Here is an 8,498-nt window from a genome sequence, read left to right on the forward strand (position 1 = left end):
GCTTTCCATGTTAGAGCTCATTTTATTACTTCTCTTCCAATCACATAATTCATGGAATGGAAACACACTGCAACAGAACGTACCAGCGTGACTTCAAACACTTTGTTACAGGAAATGTTCAAAATATCCTCCGTTAGCGAGGATACATGCATCCACCCTCCATCGCATGGAATCCCTGATGTGCTGATGCAGCCCTGAAGAATGGCGTATTGTATCACAGCCTTCCACAATAAGAGCACGAAGAGTCTCTATATTTGGTACCGGGTTTGCGTAGACAAGAGCTTTCAAATGCCCCCACAAATGAAAGTCAAGAGGGTTGAGGTCAAGAGAGCGTGGAGGCCGTGGAATTGGTCCGCCACTACCAACCCATCGGTCACCGAATCTGTTGTTGAGAAGCGTACGAACCCTTCGACTGAAATGTGTAGGAGCTCCATTGTGCATGAACCACATGTTGTGTCGTGCTTGTAAAGGAACATGTTCTAGCAGCACAGATAGAGTATACCGTATGAAATCATGATAACGTGCTCCATTGAGCGTAGGTGGAAGAGCATGGGGCCCAATCAAGACATCACCAACAATGCCTGCCCTAACGTTCACAGAAAATCTGTACTGATGACGTGATTGCACAATTGCGTGCGGATTCTCGTCAGCCCACACATGTTGACTGCGAAAATTTACAATTTGATCACATTGGAATGAAGCCTCGTCCGTAAAGAGAACATTTGCACTGAAATGAGGATTGACACATTGTTGGATGAACCATTCGCAGAAGTGTACTCGTGGAGGCCAATCAGCTGCTGATAGTGCCTGCACACGCTGTACATGGTACGGAAACAACTGGTTATCCCGTAGCACTCTCCATTCAGTGACGTGGTCAACGTTACCTTGTACAGCAGCAACATCTCTGACGCTAACATTAGGGTTATCGTCAACTGCACGAGGAATTGCCTCGTCCATTGCAGGAGTCCTCGTCGTTCTAGGTCTTCCACAGTCACGAGTCATAGGCTGGAATGGTCCTTGCTCCCCAAGACGCCGATCAATTGCTTCGAACGTCTTCCTGTCGGGACACCTTCGTTCTGGAAATCTGTCTCGATATAAACGTACCGCGCCACGTGCTAATCCATACATGAAATGGGCATCTGCCAACTCCGCATTCGTAAACATTGTACTGACTGCAAAACCACGTTCGTGATGAACACTAACCTGTTGATGCTACGTACTGATGTGCTTGATGCTAGTACTGTAGAGCAATGAGTCACACGTCAACACAAGCACCGAAGTCAACATTACCTTCCTTCAATTGGGGCAACTGGCGGTGAATCGAGGAAGTACAGTACATACTGACGAAACTAAAATGACCTCTAACATGAAAATTAAGCGTTTCCGGACACATGTCCACATAACATATTTTCTTTATGTGTGTGTGAGGAACGTTTACTGTAAGTTTGGCCGTACCTTTTTGTAACACCCTGTATACAGAAGCAATGAATTAAACAATGTACCAAGGCCGGGATTTGAACCCAGATCTCCTGCTTATTAAGCAGTGCGATAACCACTACGCCACCCTGGCACAGTGGCTTTACACAGCTTCAGACGATACCACAGTACGCTTCCCTCCTCAGTTCCAATTTCCATTCACACCTCAGCTCGGTATTCCCCAATAGTCTAACGGCATTTTCATTCATCGCTTCAGGCTGCTTATATACATAACAGATGTGTGAGGCTCGAAAAGTTCTCTGGGACCACATAGCTTCATTTGATTAAAGTACCAATGCCTGGAGTCCAGGTGTTACTGCAATACAGTTTGAGAGACTCCAACGCTGTTCGATTAGTCCGCGCTGTTGCGTAAAGTAACTTCGCCAGATTTGCATAGTGGTCAGTGCACCTGCTTCGTAAGCAGGAGACCTAGTTTGAAATACCGGCCTAAGTACAAATTATTTTTCCTCGCTTCAGTCTGCATATATACATAATAAATGTTTGAGAATTGAAAGGGTCTCTCGATCCATACAGTTTGATTTTAAATTTGATGAGACAAATATGGTGGCGCAATGGCAATTTTTTTTCTTCAGGAAGCGTAACTAAGGACTCTGTCGAAATTAAAGTTCTTGGAAAACATAAACAGTGGCGGAGGTTTCAGCTGAATCACATCTTAGAGTCTGAACCTCAGTTTATTAAGATCTCGCCGGCCGTCATATCCACCAGAGCTGGGAAATGCGTTTCACTGAATATCAGTGCGGACTCTGAAAGCAAAGGGTTATCAAAGGGCGTAGTGGACGCCAGTAATAGTTAGCTACTCATAGTGGCGCGAGACAAAGATTCATTGTATGGATGGAGGCAAGCAGCGTGTACACGAAACGGCGCAACTGGCAGTAACACAAGATGATGGTTGAGTGTTTCGTCGAAATGTTGTGGAAAAATGCAAAGAATAACTGAGCTGGACACCTCAAACTACGCAATTAAACAATCACACCAAGAAAGTCTGATCATTCGATAGAACGTCTCTTCTTAGTACCACCACTGTACACCGATGAGCCGAAGCATTCCGACCATTGGTTAATGGTTTGTTGTTCCACTTTTAGAACACAGTACATCAGAGATTCTGCTTGGCATGGCTTTACGAGTCCTCGACAGAATTGCAGTAGTATGTGGCACGAGATGCCTACGCACATGTCAAGCAATTTCCGCAAAGTCCGGGACCCTGGTTTATGAGCACGCAGCTGGAGAGCCCGATATGTGTTCCAGTGGGTACAGATCAGGCGCATTTGCTGGCCAAGACATCAATGAGAGTTAACCACAACGCCCCTCAAATGACTGTAGCACAATTCTGATCTTGAAACACAGACACTTATCCTGTAGGAGTATGTCAGTGCTTTATGTGGAGACTTCAAGCACGAAGTGATGCAGATGGTCCTGTAAATGGGTAAAGAACCTTTTCATATCAGTTCTACAAGGACGGAATAGTCTTTCTCTTGTTGTAGATGTACGCTTACCAATTAATAATACTACTTCCGATCGCCGTATCCACCTACAAAACCTTGACCGTGTCCATGATATTGTAATCGGATCTACGCGATAACTACGAAGTACACAGGTGTGCTTCTTGGATTTTTATATATTACAATACTGCTTGGGATAATGACTCATACAAATTCACTGGTCAAACAATATCATATTGTGTAAGACATACAGACTTTTTACTTATTCTCTCAACCAAAATGGCAATCGCCGATCACGCTCTAAAATGACGTGCGTCTACCTTCATTTATTAACAGAGAGCGAGTCCTTCCTCTTGCCGAGGAACAGGAAAAACATGTTATGTTTAAAATCAAAAATACATGACGGTAGGCACAGGCTCTACGCTGGGCTACCGCTCCACCTTTTCTCTTTGTCTTTAAAAAAATGAAAACATAAAAGCAAGAAGTCGAAAATGCACATTACATTAGTTTACTGGTGCTATGACACCTTCGATTACCGTCCACTGATTCCATGGGAGCCCAGCTCAATATACGCCATAGCATAATTCTGCCCTCTCCGGCCTGCATTTCTGGCACCGTGCATTTTTCGTACAGCCGTTAGCCTGGATGAAGGCGTGTAAGGACCCAACCATAGAGGTGGTGTAACAAGAAGTGCGATTCATTCGACAGGCGACACCTTGCTATTGATCCACGGTGAAAACTGAGTGATGCTGCGCCCACTGGAATCATTACTAACGATGTCGTTGGGTCAACGCAGGAACAAGTAGGTGTCATGTGATATGGAGCACCATGATCTACAACGACCAGTGAAAGGTGTGCTCTGAAACACTTGTGCCTGCACCAGCATTGTACTCTGTCATCACATGTGCAACAGATCGTTGCTATCCTGGATCACACAGTGGGGGACCCTCCGACCTCTTCATTTTGTGATGAGACGTGGTACTCCAATACCACACGGCGTACTAGTTACTTCACCATCCTTCGACCACCTTCCACAGGTGCCCACGACATTAGTACGCCAACAGGCGACCAGATTCACCGCTTCAGAGATTCTCGTTTCCAGCCGCAGCGCGACAACAATGTGCCCTTAGTCAAAACCGAAATATCAGTGGGTTTCCACATTTACAGCCCATATCTTCGCTATAATGACTGCTCAGTCGTCTCTGTTCCGCTTACGATCTTTCCCTACCGCGTCATGTGCCCACAAGACCACCAGGAGGAAATCAACCTCGCGATGGGCAGTGGTCATAACGTTAGGGCTTATCAGTGTATACGTCACCACTAATCTGCTCTGCATGCTACTCTATCCTGTCCAAGAATCTTCATCTTAGGACCCTCTTATTGCACTAGTGTCTTCGTCCCCCTCTGGAGTTTTTAACTCACACACTCCCCACCAATGTTAAACTGACGATACTTTCTTGTCTCGGCATGTATTCTCTCCTGAAATCCTTTCAGCACCTCGTGATGAGTTAACGCGATGTACCTACCGAATCTTGAGCATCCTTCTCCAGCCACACATTTCAAAATCTTCTATTCTCATCTTACCTGAACTGCTTATGCCCACGTTTCACTGCCGTACAATGCTACACTCTAGATAAATCGCTCCAATAAAGACATCCTAACACCTAAATATATATTAGTTATGAACAAATTTATCTTCTTTGGAAACGCTTTTCTTGCCGTTCCTAGTCTATATTTTATATTCACTCTACTCGGCCATCAACGGTTATTTTACTCCCTAAAAAGCAAAACTCTTCTACTACTTTTAGTGTCTTGTTTCCCAATCCAATTTACTCACTATCACTTGATTTAATTTGACTACAATGCATTAACCTTGTTCTGCTCTCGTTAGCGTTCAGCTTATATCCTCCTTTCATGACACTGTCCACTCCGTTAACCTTCTTTCAAGTCCATTGCTATATCCAACAGAATTACAGCGCATTCCGCAAACTTCTGCGCGTTTGTTTCTACTCCCCGAATTGCAATTACTATTCCAAACTATCTTCCTTTACTGCTTTTTCAATGTACGGATTAAATAACGTCGAGAACAGGCTACAGCCCCGTCTCACTTCCTCTGCAGCCACTAGTTCCCTTTAACGCCTTGCGATTCTTATCACACCCGCCTTTTGCTGTACAAGTTGTATGTAATCTTTCGATATCCATTTTGTCTTCAGAATTCCTAAGAGTCGATAATGAAATATATGTCCAAGATTTTCTGCTTCTCCTTACGTTCATACAATGACGACGCTTTACGCTTGACAATAATGTAGTCTGGAAAATATTTATTTGTGCAGGTAACCCTTTGTGCTAAATCATTTGTCTGTGCTGTCAACGATAGGAGTCTTATTAGGCTTCTAGGTAGCACACTGATGTCACTTGAACATTTACCGTTTGGCAAAAATTATTTGGTTCTGACAGTCAAAACGTCATCGAAACACGCATGAGAAGATATCTGTTGAAAATTCTCGTCGCCGGTTTTGTTAAGGCCCCGTCGCTGCTGCTGTCAACGACGAGTTCCCGCTGTTGTTACGGTACGTCGTTTTCGTTCATGAAACGGCTTCTGGTGCTGTTCAACGGACAGAAGCCTATTCAGAAGATATAAGAGCAGCTGTTGCCCACTTGCTTATTGATCATCGTCCAGGACTGAGACAGCGAACGTCCTTTAGGGTCAGGATAGTAGAACAAAGGTTCTACAACACTCAAATTAGTAACAAAGTCACTAAACAAGATAAAAAGGTTTACTTATACTTGTGACTTGTCAAATAATGAAGTCTGCAATATTATCTAATACACTGTGTGATCAAAAGTATCCGGAGGCCTGGCTTAAAATGACCAAAAGTCGTGGCGCCCTCCATCGGCAATGCTGGAATTCAATATGGTGTTGGCCCACCCTTAGCCTTGATGACAGCTTCCACTCTCGCAGGCATACTTTAAGCCTGGTGCTGGAAGGTTTCTCTGGGAATGGCAGCCCATTCTTCACGGACTGCCGCTCTGAGGAGAGGTATCTCTGTCGGTCGGTAAGGCCTGGCACGAAGTCGGCGTTCCATATATCTATAGGATTCAGATCAGGACTCTGTGCCTTGTTATTGTCGTAGAACCACTCCGCTACAGGCTGTGCATTATGAACAGGTGCTCGGTCGTGTTGAAAGATGCAATCGCCATCCCTGAATTGCTCTTCAACAGTGGGAAGCAAGAAGGTGCTTAAAACATCAATGTAGGCCTGTGCTGTGATAGTGCCGCGCAAAACAACAAGGGGTGCAAGCTCGTCCACAAAAAACATAACCACACCATGACACCAACGCCTCCCAATTTTGGTGTTGGCACCACACAAGCTGGCAGATGACATTCACCGGCCATTCGTCATACCCACACTGCCATCGGATCGCCACATTGTGCACCGTGATTTGTCACTCCACACAACGTTTTTCCACTGCTCAATCGTCTGTGCTTACGCTCCTTACACCAAGCGAGGCGTCATTTGGAATTTACCGGCGTAATGTGTGGCTTATGAGCAGCCTCTCGACAATAAAATCCAAGTTTTTCTCACCTCCCTCCTTACTGTCATAGTAATTGCGCTGGAGCCTGATGCTGTTTGGTACTCCTGTGAGATGATCTGGATAGATGTCTGCCTATTACACATTACGATTCTCTTTAACTGTCGGCGGTCTCTGTCAGTCAACAGACGAGGCCGGCCCGTACGATTTTGTGCTGTACGTGCCCCTTCACGGTTCCACTTCGGTATCACATAGGAAACAGTGGGCCTAGGGATGTTTAGGAGTGTGGAAATCTCGCGAACAGACATATGACACAAGTGACACCCATTAGCCTGACCAGGTTCGAAGTCCGTGAGTTCCGCGGAGAGCCCTACTCTGCTCTTCCACGATGTCTAATGACTACTCAGATCGCTGATGCAGAGTACCTGGCAGTAGCTGGCGGCACAATGCACCTAATATGAAAAAGTATGTTTTCGGCGGTGTCCGGATACTTTTGATCACGTATTGTGTAACACAAGAAAGGTCCTCAGTGGCTAAGTGCAAATAATCGTAGCCAAACTTTACAGTACACAGCAAAAGCAGTTCACAAGAAGTCTGTTCACTTCTAAGAGTTCTCTAAACAACATTTTCTGTCTAAAGTCAGCCCTGGACAATGATCTATAACCATGTGGGCTAGAGCTGCTCTTATATCTTCCGAGTAGGCTTCTGTCCGTTCTCGTCCGGTCATTGGCGGATTGTACTCGGCCGGAAATTGGCCGAGGCGAAGTCGATATCTTCATCCTCAGCACCGTCCGTGGCGCTTGTGGAACTCACGCAAGTGGCTAGTCTATATGGCACTGTCACCAGTATGTGTTCAACAAATTTAAGGGATTCCACTATCAACAGAAGCAGAACAGCGGATGGCTAGAGGAAAGAAGGCAGGCCGACAGTTAAAGAACGAAACCCTTCTGGACTGCAAAAGAGGTTTCTTGAAAAGCCTTATATTTATAAATGAAAAGCACAATATTGTGTATGTTCTATAGTTTATACTATAGAACATATATAATATTAGAATGATATTTTCACTCTGCAGCGGAGTGTGTGCTGATATGAAACTTCCTGGCCGATTAAAACTATGTGCTGGACGCAGACTCTAACTCGGGACCTTTGCCTTTCGCGGGCAAGTGCTCTACCTACAGAGCTTACCAAGCACGACTCACGCCCCCTCCTCACAGCTTTACTTGCAGCAGTACCTCGTCTCCTACTTCCAAACTTTACAGAAACTCTCCTGCGCAGGAGAGCTGTATAGTTTGGAAGGTAGGAGACGAGGTACTGGCAGAAGTGGAGCTCTGAGGAGGGGGCGTGAGTCGTGCTTGTGTAGCTCAGTAGGTAGAGCACTTGCCCGCGAAAGGCAAAGGTCCCGAGTTGGAGTCTCAGTCCGGCACACTGTTTTAATATGCCAGGAAGTTTCATACAATATTACGTTTTTCATTTATCATTATACAGTTGTTACACCAAGAAGCGAATGAAGACTCAGTTAACGTGCCTTGTAGTTACTGCACATGGGCTCAATATCCGTTAACGAAGTAAAAAAGTAATACTACTACTTTGATGTTCAGAATGCATCCGGCTGTGAAAGTAAGGAATGTATTTAGGTAGAAGGTGACTTCGCAATACTTCACAGTTATATTCATGAGCGGGACGTAGTGTCATGACATCTGGCGCAAAGTAGTGTGAAGCAAGACCCAGTTGGTACTTCTCGTTAAAAATACGACAGACCCTTGCTCACTGAAAGGAACGAAGTTACTGATGTTCTGTCCCTCTTAGATTACATCCTTCTTAGATTTTATCCCTCCAGGTCATCATGGAGTTTTCTCTAAAACCTACAAGTCTGGACAATGGAGATATCTGTGTGAGAGTACTTTCATGCAATGAACTACGTATTTAAATCTTCTTACAACTCTGTGTAAATCTTCTCATACGATTATCATTGTGTGTTGTCATTGAATGCGATTTTAGTAAGACAATGGCATGTCGATTACAATAATGT

The 8,498-nt window shown here is 44.8% G+C and overlaps 1 non-coding gene across 1 annotated transcript; it reads right to left on the reverse strand.

Moving 5' to 3' along the window:
• Positions 1–1,499: 1,499 nt before the first annotated feature.
• On the reverse strand, positions 1,500–1,570 carry Trnai-aau. Its single transcript has one exon. It is a non-coding gene; the product is annotated as a tRNA-Ile (tRNA).
• Positions 1,571–8,498: the final 6,928 nt, after the last annotated feature.

The sequence above is a fragment of the Schistocerca piceifrons genome, chromosome 6 (assembly GCF_021461385.2).
Source record: "Schistocerca piceifrons isolate TAMUIC-IGC-003096 chromosome 6, iqSchPice1.1, whole genome shotgun sequence".
Classification (NCBI taxonomy): Eukaryota; Metazoa; Arthropoda; class Insecta; order Orthoptera; family Acrididae; genus Schistocerca; species Schistocerca piceifrons.